At 38.8% G+C, this 10,441-nt stretch overlaps 1 long non-coding RNA gene across 1 annotated transcript; it reads left to right on the top strand.

Moving 5' to 3' along the window:
• Positions 1–1,884, top strand: LOC108449866. The gene is made up of 2 exons (XR_001866158.1): positions 1–49; positions 145–1,884. It is a non-coding gene; the product is annotated as an uncharacterized LOC108449866 (long non-coding RNA).
• The last annotated feature ends 8,557 nt before the right edge of the window (positions 1,885–10,441 follow it).

Consider the following 10,441-nt stretch of genomic DNA (forward strand, 5'->3'; position numbering starts at 1 on the left):
CCAGGGGTGTCGGCGCCGTGGTGAGGGGTACCGGCCCGGGTGAGAGAAGGTGCGTTATCTCTCTGACGGGGAAAGGCCGGGGGAGTTGTGCGTGTTTAGCCTCGAGAAGAGACGACTGAGAGTGGACTTCGTTAATGTGTACAGGTGTCTAAAGTCTCGATTTCAAGAAGGTGGACCGGGCACTGCTCTGTGGTGGCCAGCGATAGGACAAGAGGCAATGGACAGAAACTGGTGCCCAGAAATTCTGCCTGAACATGAAGAACTACTTTGCTGTGCAGTGACCGACCACGGGAACAAATTGCCCAGACAGGGTGTGGAGTCTCCCTCACTGGAGATACTCCAAAGCTGAACACAATCGTGTGCCATGTGCTCTGGGATGACTCTGCTTGAGCAGGGAGGTTGGACCAGAGGAGCCACTGTGGTCCCTTCGCGCCTGACCTATTCTGTGTTTGAGATGACTGTGCCCAGCACGGCCGGGTTTGGGACTGGGGCCCAGTGCGATGACCAGAGCAGGAAAAGGCTCTGTGGAGAAGACGGGGCCTGGGAGCAATGCAGGCGGCAATGAGTGGAGGGGCTGGGGAGTGGGAGGTGACAGCCTGGAACTGCTGGAGGCTGTATTGCCTTCTGACTTCTTTTTTCATGACTAAAAGTTCTTTTGGTTTTTATTAGGACATATCAAATTAACCCAAGCTAATAAACCCTAATAAGGCCTGCTGGAATCCAGCTGATTTTTCATAGGCACTTTAATCTGAATTGCATAAAATGCCTCTGTTCTTCATCCACAGGTGAAATGTGTCAATGCCAGGTTGAACATTAGGAAGAACGTTTTCACAGAAAGGGTTGTCAGGCATTACAGTCAGCTTCCCAGGGAAGTGGTGGAGTCATCATCCCTGGAGGTTTTTAACAAAGGCCTGGGTGTAGCATTTGGTGCCGTGGTCTATTTAACAAGGTGGTGATTGGTCACAGGTTGGACTTGAGTATCTCAGTGGTCTGTTCCAACCTAAATGATTCTGTGAAACCTTTTAGTTAATGCCAAACCTGAGACACTGAATTCAGGCCTACTTGGGGGATGGAGCAGAAGAGCAGAGCCGTGGTAGCTTTATGTCCATCACGTGGACTTCAAATCTAACATGAGTTCCAAGTCTGAGCAGAGGTTTCATGAAAGAGAGTCCCAGAAGTCGGATTTGAGAACATTGTTCCATCTATCAGCAATGACTTAAGGGCTGGTGTTGATACAGGTGTACCATGTCTACAATCTGAAGCAAACTCAACAGTGAGATGGCCTGGCCTTTGCGCTTACAGTCTCTATGTGTGCCCCAGCTGAGCATTTCCTCATCTGTTTCTTGTTAGTGCACACTTTGGGTAACCCACCTATGAGTAACAGAGAGTTAACCAAATAGCTCACACAAATGGTCAATTTACAATCATGGTTTGAAAAAAAATTGCTAAAATTTAGCGGTGGATGAGATACGCTTGCAATTTTACAACAGTTCATGTGAAATTCACCTATATTGAAGCATGCAGAGTTAGCATTATATGGAGGCATTATTTATGCTGAACATTATTTATTCAGTGGTTTATGATGAAATAGTTGGATAAACACTTAAATCCACATCTTCTACTCCAGGATGTGAGTGGGAACAAAGGAGAATGCTCATTGCAGGGCTTAGATCTTACACTCCCAAATGTGTTTTTTAAAAAATCAGGACCAAACAAATCCTTTATTGGTACTTAATCAGCAAATAAATTATACATCTATTAGAAAAAAAATCTGCAATTCCATAAAAACTGAGGTGCTAGAAAAGTCTGAAATTGAACACTTTTGTCTTTGTCATGACAATTTAAGTAATGTAATATGTTTCAATAAAGAATCTGGAGATGCTAGTTTTTGATAGCATTGAGCAATAATGTATGGTACCCCGTATTAACCCAGGTATTACTGTGTGCTTGTTCTTTCAGATTATTATATACTGACTTGGGTATTATGATGGAGGAACTATAATTTCATTTTTAGTTTCATGCCTGTGGTTCAATAAGTACAGCGTTCCCTATTCATACAGACTATTATGGCTGTCTGCATTAGGTTTGTATATATAGCAGGTATATAAGCTTTCAGATAATGTCTGTGAATTGCATGCAAGGCTATCATTTAATGCTATGAGGAGCATTTTCACTGCTTAATATAAATAATGCAGGACCTACTTTACTATATTTTTATTGTTTAGATTTAGTGGAAAACCACTGTGCAAATGCACAGTGTGTAGTAGTCACCAAGACATGATTTTTTTTTTTTTTTGTATCTATTGCAGAACATAGCTGACCTTTAAAGTATGAGGAGAAAAGATAGAGAGATTCATAATTTTCACATCCAGTTTCCTTCTATGTATGTGTAAACCAAAGAAAATTTAGATGAAACAGGTCTCTGACGAAATTAGAGCAAGCAAGAGCCAGAATTCTTGGATCATGAGGTACGGGATATGTTGGTGTGTGAGAGGAGGGACAAATTATGAATTATTGTTGGGGAACACGCTTGAAATGCAGGAATCCGGGAACAGCTAAGGAGTATTCTCAACACACCATCCTCATAAATGAGGAGGGGAGGGAAGCAAAGTGCAAAATGAAAAAGGATAGAGGGAGAGGCTGGTTTCAAAGGTCATTGCTTCTAGATTTCCAGACATTCCTCCCTGTATCTCTCATGGATATGCAGCATTTGAGTGTGCTTCTGTTCTACCTTCCCCAGGATGCACAAAAGGCTAGATTGTAGCTAAGTTTTTAGCAGTGGTCTACTTAATGCAAAACAACTGGTAATGGTTTTGCAATTAAGTTTAAAAAAGAACATTGTGTAAAGTTTATACCTCTTTAGAAGTTACCCTTAAGGCTAAATGGTTGGTAGTGTTCAAGTGAAAACATTTAAAGACAAAAAAAAATCACCTTATCACAGGTAAAGCACAATTTTAAGTGTTTTTGCAGTGACATTGTATATTCATTTTCTTATCTGTGCAGATTACCTCCCAAAAATTTTTTTTTTTTTTAATTTTATAATGTGTTGCTCTAGCTGGGTGTTGATGGGTTGTAGTTTCATTTCAGAGTACTGGAACCAGTGGGCTGAAAGGCACTTCCTCATCTCCATATTATTCTTAGGTTAACCACAGAACTTGAGCTTCATATTCACACAGATTTCATAGGGAATAAGTTTATAATAAATAAGTTTATTTGAAAGATACCCCACACACAGTGTTCCCAAGAATAACAAGTGAGGGTAATAAAGCTGCAGCAAACTCAGTAGAACAGTCCCAGTGTAGGTGGCTGAGGAACAGGAAACAAGATCATAGGGTGAGTCTGACAGTGTCACTGCAGAGCGTGGGTCCTGATGCACAAGCACCTCTCAGACTATGATGCTCTGTCAGTCCTTTGCTATTTCTCATTCCCTTTCTCTGTTCAAATGTTAAACAAAAAAGAAAAATGTGTGGTAAGTGGCAAATACACCAGTGGGTGGAGGAAGGGTAACAATGGATTAAAATAACAATGTTTGGGTCTAAAAGGAAGGGTGAAAATAAGGAAGGAAAACCAGTGTATTAGAATTGTAAATTTGCCTCCTAGGTCACCAAGTTCAGTCATTACATATGGCCACAAAATTTCCATTCATGAAAACATTTTTGAAATATACTGGAACGTATCCTGGAAGGAAGCAGGATAGAGTGGTTTTGACTAGGTAGGATCAAATGTCCTGGTTGCGCTGTCTGCAGTAACACAGGAGCTCTGTGTACTGCTGCATCACTAGGCTGTGTATGTAAATATCAGCTTGCCCTTTTCATTTTCAAATTGTCTGCACCTCTGCTGTACATAGTGGAACTTGTGTCTGGCTCAGAATGAAGGAACCAAGTGAAGCCTTAAAACAGTCTTTGCATGTTCTGCTCAATTCTGTGGGAAGCCAGGGTGATGCATTTTAACACTGTGTGATAACTTTGACTTGAAAAGTGAAAAGTGTCTAAAACCAGGAAGACTTTAAATAATATTATGTAGAAATAAAGAGAAAAATAGTGGAATAAGGAATTTTAAAAAGATGTATAGCAAGAGGGTAGCAATAGCAACACCAATGCTCCACTTTTTTTGCTATCTAACCACCTGACTTTGTAAAAACAAAACTTTCAGAAATGATGACATAAACTGATAGGCTGAAAACAATAGAAGTGATGCATCAGTTTACAGGAGAGCTACTGCTACCTCTTTCCAGTGGCCTGCTGTATAATGAGGCAGACAGGGGAGTTCAGGTTTCTCAGCAGAGATAGACTGTAGGTCTATAACACTCAGTTCCAACAACGCTGAGAACCCTGATATTGCGGGTAGAAGGACAATTTTATTGAACTTCTGTCAGAGACGATACAGGACTGTGAATACAAAAAGTGTAAAGATCTGAGCTGTGGGATACAGTGGAAGAAAACAACCTCTCAAAGGCTGGACCTCTTTGGTAAGATGTCACTATATCATCACAAAGACTTTGAAGTCTCTAAAAAATACAGTGAATCTAAATTCAGGAAAGAAATGTCTAACAGTCTTAAAAAATAAAGCTAAATTTACTTGGGGGAAGGAATGGAGGTTAGAGTAGCAGCAAAACAGTGACATAATGAAAAGACAGGCTCTGTTGTGTCTGCTGAGCAGTTTATTATGTAGAAAAACATTCTAAAAATAAATTAGATTTATTAAATATGAAGCAAAATCTTGACTAGATCGATAATCTTCTGTACATTTGTATTTAAAAACATATTTAGCAGCAAGCCATTATATTTAGAAACATTCCTATCAGCAAGCTCTCCAGAGTGTACAGGAAAGTTTCCAGATGAAGTTTGCCGAGGCAGTCAAATGTGAAACCTCCATATCCACCATGCTGACTGATAGGAATCTGTGAACTCCACCTGTGCCATGCAGTAAAGCTCTTTAACCCTTTCCCAGGAGGGCTGCCATTCCCATGTGGAAGAATAAAGGCAAGATGTCACCACCGTTAGAGAAATTACTTGGATGTTGAGAGAAAAAGCTTTGTTTTATGGGGTTGTGTGTATTCTGCACAGTATCTGCAAACAGGTGAGCATTTTCCAGGGATGAAACCTGGTTACTGCTTGAGACTGTTGAAGGCTGTAGCTAAAAACGCAGTGTTTGCCCCTACCAAAGGCAGGCTGGGCAAGTCAGGAAAGCTATAGGTGTTCCCATCACATCTAATCCATGTTTTAATCCACAAGTTGTGAAATACCTTATAGCATGTTGCCCCAACCTGTTACAGGGTTTGAAATTGTCTATTGTAATTAATTTCAAAACCATTAAGGTGAAAGGGCTGCTAATATGTGAGGGGTAATTTTTTCCTGATGAATTTTATGGATTGCAGAGGCAGGGAAATTGATTTTTCTGCCAAATGAAGTATTGATCTAAACGTAGCTTACTATGCTACCTAGTTTGGGGTCATGGGGTACTATTTCTGTGGATTTTGTAGATTGCTTGCTGTGTTTTCCTATTTCAATGAAATCTTTTGTCATGGAGGCAGGTTTCACTTTCACTGCAATTGGTTGGACACCAGCAAGCGGTTCAGTGATCATGGAAGTTTATAAAAACCATAACCTTTCTGAGGAGCCTAACAAAGAAGTGCAGCACTGTGTGAAAAAGCTTGTAACAAAACCTGAATACACCACCAGAGGAAACTGAACTGCCTAAACATAAAGCAGGATGACAACAGTTACTATGGCATTTGGTGCATATGCTCACTGCTTTGTTGTCTAGACAGCATATTTGGACATTTACAAGTGTGTAAAATAAAGGAGGTTTTTTTACCTTAGCTGGTGGCAAGAGCAGTTACAGCTGATGGAGCTGGGCTGTCCTCAGTCACAACAGCAAGCAGACTTCATCACCAGTGCTTTGAAAAGATCTCAGTGCCTCTATATAAAAAGGCCAAAGTTTGTAAATTTTTTCTGGTTTTCTTGTGTTGTATGGTGTTACCTCTCAGACCAGCTGTGAGAAGAAGGAGAATATCTACAAATGCAATCACACAGACTGTGCTGATTTGTTTTGTAATCTGTTCCCTTTAGAATAAAACTACCAGTAAATAGCAATCTTCCTGCATATGGTACTGGCAAGGGGTGCTTCCAGGTGTCTCTTTTGCTAGTTAATGTATCAATTACCAGCTAATGTGTCAATTCTTCAGACATGAAAATGTAGTCAAAATGTCAGTTACTGGAGTAGAACAAACAGACAGTGACTCTTTCTTAGATCCCTTCAAATTACATACAGGGAGCCTTTAGGAATCTGATGAAAACACTGAATATAATTGACTAAGAACTGATCATACCCATGGTGGACTGTAAATAATTTCCTGACCATACAGCCTAAATACTTTAACAGAATTCCTACTACATTTGCAAGCATCATCTCCCCTATACAGAGGTTTGTAAATCAGCTGCATTAGTATTTGCTCTTTGAATGGTGTTTGCAAATTTTATGGAAACTCAAAGAGAAAATGGGCAAAGAGCAGAGTCTGTATCCTCAGGAAACGGTATCTATATGAACAGATGAGTAGGGAAGGTAAAGCCTCATGGTTGCTTTCTATATAGATGCATTTTATTCAGTAAAAGAAGCCATATAATTTATTGACTTCATTTCTGTAAAACTTTCTTTAGCCTGTAAGCAGAATAACTCCAAAATGTTTTGCTTATGAAGATTGTTACAATGTGTAATAAAAAATATACATACAGTTAACTATCTTTATCAACTCTTGGATATGGACATAGATTATCTCAACTTCAAGTCTTGTGTGTGTATACACACATACACTACAGTTTTTTATGCTTTGGGAAATAATAATATAAAGGTTTTTTCTATTAGTAGAGCTAGGAGGAATCAAAAAGAACTTCCCCATGGCCCATTCCTTTACTAGCTTCTACAAAAGTATGTTGGAATTACTGTATTTTTAATTAATATGCACTTGTTTTACAGATCAAAATGGGAATGCTTTAGCCATCAGCTTGGCTGTAGCAGAGCCTAAAAAAATTCTTCTTCTGCATTCTGCCTCACAAAAGAAATTGGAATTAAATTTTTCCAAACAACAAGTTCTAGTATCCATCTGATTTAGTAAAGTAGCATTTGCAAGCTTAGCTGTTAAATTTAGCACCGTCAGTTATAGCTTCTGCTATCTATATTGTTTGTCCTTAATAAATGTGTTTTGATGATTTTGTTTCTCTAGGAATGTTGGAAATGTTTTAGTGCATACAAGCAAATCCACAATCAAAATTCTACCCCAAAAGGTATTTTTATGCTACCAGTCTGCGCTTCAGAAAATGCTGAATTTCTTCTTTAGAAAACCGGTGAAGACCAGTTCATTAACAACAACTGCCAAAGGAGGTCTGTGATTTGTTTTGAGAATCATTTAGGATCAAAATCCTGTGTACTGTAATAAAAATTCAGGGAAACAACAGAAAATCTACATGGACAGCTCATTTAATGGCTGGGATGATTTTATGTTTGAGGTAACGTGCATCTTAAGTGTAGTATTCTGAGCAATTCACTATTTATTCACTTTGGATTTAGCTTCCTTAGACTTTTAACGTATATAATGAGCGTTGAGCTATATACTGAAATGAATCCCTTTGTTACTCAAGGCTACGTGTGGCTTACTTGATGGAATTCAGAGTAGGATTCATGAAAAGTAGCAGAGTTTGAAGGGATAAATGCTGAGAGTAAGCTTTCTTATGTCTGCTGGTTTCTGGGAGCACAGTTTTTACAGTGTCTGTGGCCCATGGTTCGGTTCTCTACAAAGGAGTGAACTTCACTACTAATTATCCTGCAGACATTTATGCAAGTGCATAATGTAGGAATGCTCAAGTAGTGAAGTCTTATTTATAACTGAAAGAATTTAAAAGAATTTTAATATTGCCAGTGAATACTCCCCCAAATTCCAATGAAATTTATGTCTGTGTAAGAGTTTGTGCGTGTTTCATTCAATAATTGCATCTAATATTGCCAGCTAGGAAAGAAAAACAGTAATGTATGCCTGGTATGACACATGCCATGTTTCAACTGAAAACACGACTATTGCCACCCTATAAAAGGAAAATTATTGCAATTAATTCATTACTTCAGAACAACAAATAACTGAGGAATTTGCAAAATACATCAGTCTTCTGTGAAGAAGAGAAGACTTTATTAGGCAGTAATTGTTATGAATTAATCACTTAGCTTTAATGCTAAGTATGATCTTGTGATGCAGCATAAAAATATGAGCTCCAGTCAATAAGCAGACAATGAATAGTCTTGAGAAGGGATTCATCTCTTGTCCAGAGTTTCTGGAGAGTAGCAATGACTTTTTATTTTAACCTGTCATTGAAACTAGCAGTTCAGTTCATGCTGTCTTACATCAGAAGCATGGACTTCAGCTGTGGCACTGTGCCTAATGCAAACTTGTCACCACTATATCCTGCAGAAGTGTCTCATTCTTCGGAGGCCAGTGGAAGTGATAAGTCAAATATTTCTTGCACCATTTAAAGCACAGAAGATACATGTACATATATGTATGTGTAGGTGCATGCATATATATGTGTGTGTGCATATATATATATATTTAGTGGAGGCCTTTACTGATAGAAGATTTATATTAAAATGTATGCTAAATACTACTTAAGATCTTTCTTCTGCTGGTTTTTGTGACATTAGGGATTTTGCAATACTTCCCTTCCTGATTCCTCAGGTTTCCTCCAGCTTCTTCAAAATGGTGAGGTAGTTTCAGTATACCTCGTATTCCAGGAATTTCTTATGGGCATCTACAGATTAATTGCATATAGCAGAGATCAAATTGCGTAGAATTGTTAACGTAGCCCAGTCATGCCCTGTTGCATTTGTGCTGTCAGACTGAACAGGTCTGTCTTAATAACCTGAGAGAGGTTCAGAGAGTGAAAATAGCTCCATAATAATTCTGCCCAAATGAGAAAATCAGTCCTGAAGGAACGGTGAGTACAGACCATCAGAAATCATTTTTCTTGATGAGCAGATGGAGAAATGTGTTTTTGAAGGTAGGCTGTTAAGTGTTTGAAAGGTGACTATCAGAGGTCATTTCAACCTCAGCTGATTATCTCTTAGGCTTTAGGTAATACTAAATGGCAAGTTCACAAGTCTTATAGGTACAGCTGTGGTCTGCAGAGTGAGAGCTGTTTATTGAAAATTGAAGAAAAGAGACAAAGTCAAAATCCACAGAAAGGACCTTTTAGGACGTCATGCTTATCTGGGAACTGAAAGCCAGGGATTGGTTCATGTTGTGTAGAATTTTGCTCCCTTGTCTATGTGGAATCGAACCAGAGGGCCTGTTTGTCATGCAATTTCTGCTCGTTTTGTGAAGAATGCTGGGTTTGTACATCTAAAAACTCCATCATTCTCCATGAAGATAAGATGCTCTGCAATTTCAAGAAAAAAAACCACAAAGGAGGCAGCAGGATCACATAGAAATTGTCCTCCTAGCCAAAAGGCATCAGCCTTATCTTTGTGATGTACTTCATAGCCATGGAACAAAGATGAAGCAAAAACTCACAGAGAAATTTGATGTTAAATTATTTTGTCTCATTTCTTTCCTTATCTGCTAAAGCGTACAGTAGTCACATAGGACAGCTGTCCTTTACAGACAAGGTTGCCATCCTAACTTCATCCAGCTCCTCTATCACTTCATGGTCACAATGTTTCAAAGCACTGTGGCTGCAGTATTGCTGAGACTTTTGCTACTGCAATGACACCTGAACAACCATCCAGTCTTAAGGCAATTCCTCTCATTTGTTGAAGTAAGCTGAAATTTTCATCAGGGAGCTATTGCTTCTCATTTATAAAGAAAAACATCAGCTATTATGGTAATAATACAGAAAGCCTCATTAATTACAGCACACAATAAAGAATAAAGCGAGTGTAAAGAAGCCAAGCAGATGGTGCATTATAATCAGAATTTTTAAACAGTAACCTTCACAGTAGGGAATGCTGTAGGTAAGAGTGCAACTTAACTTTCATTAGAAAATTTTTATTTCTATGTTTAGGACATAAATGTATTTCCAGATATGTTCTTTGCTGAAAGTTGAATTATTCTGGAAAGCCTGAGAAAAACAAAAAGCAATGCAATTTCTTTCTAATTACAGAGATTATAGGGTGTGAAGTGGGGGAGAAGGGGATGTGCTGTAAAGTTTTTACTGTTTTCTGTCATTCCTTCTGCAGTTTTGAAACATACTGTAAAGCAAAAATTTCAATAAACTTTTTAGGAAGAGACAAAAATAGGGGCAGATGTAGCTCTCTATTTTGGGAGTGTGGAGTTGGGGAAGAGGAGGCTTAGAGAGCATTGCGTAAAACTAGGAGCCTTTGAGGTACCATTTTGCCTAAAGGGAGGGAAGAGGAGGGTGAGAAAATACTGCTATAGGTTAGTGGCAGTTTTAAGAGA

This window comes from Corvus brachyrhynchos, unplaced genomic scaffold, assembly GCF_000691975.1.
Source record: "Corvus brachyrhynchos isolate BGI_N302 unplaced genomic scaffold, ASM69197v1 scaffold91, whole genome shotgun sequence".
In the NCBI taxonomy this organism is placed as follows: domain Eukaryota; kingdom Metazoa; phylum Chordata; class Aves; order Passeriformes; family Corvidae; genus Corvus; species Corvus brachyrhynchos.